This window comes from Penaeus monodon, chromosome 27 (genome assembly GCF_015228065.2).
Source record: "Penaeus monodon isolate SGIC_2016 chromosome 27, NSTDA_Pmon_1, whole genome shotgun sequence".
In the NCBI taxonomy this organism is placed as follows: domain Eukaryota; kingdom Metazoa; phylum Arthropoda; class Malacostraca; order Decapoda; family Penaeidae; genus Penaeus; species Penaeus monodon.
Genome location: NC_051412.1, coordinates 3,366,501 through 3,366,873, shown reverse-complemented (window position 1 = coordinate 3,366,873; position 373 = coordinate 3,366,501).

The window sequence follows — 373 nt, the reverse complement described above, 5'->3', positions numbered from 1 at the left end:
CAGTCAGCGTGTAAACGAAATGGAAATTCGCTCAAGTGAAGAACAAGAGGCAGTTTTAGGAGAGAAAGCGTGTCTGACTTTATTAAGACTTCCCGCGTTTTAAAAAATCGAATCTGTCAGAAGGTGGCGCCATTTTAGTTGACACGCGCCGTCAAAACTACTTATCAGATTAAATTCCTGCTCTTGACGGAATTTATCATCATAGGATATCGAAGTTTGGCCATAAATACGGCGTTTGTTTCTCGGTTGTGGCCAATCACCTCGAAAGAAAATAGCGCAACTTCGCTAGCCAATGATTCGGTTTCAAAAAAAATATTATAGAACGCTATATAATCGCGGTCATTTTAACGTTACGGCGAAAGGAGAAAGTGCG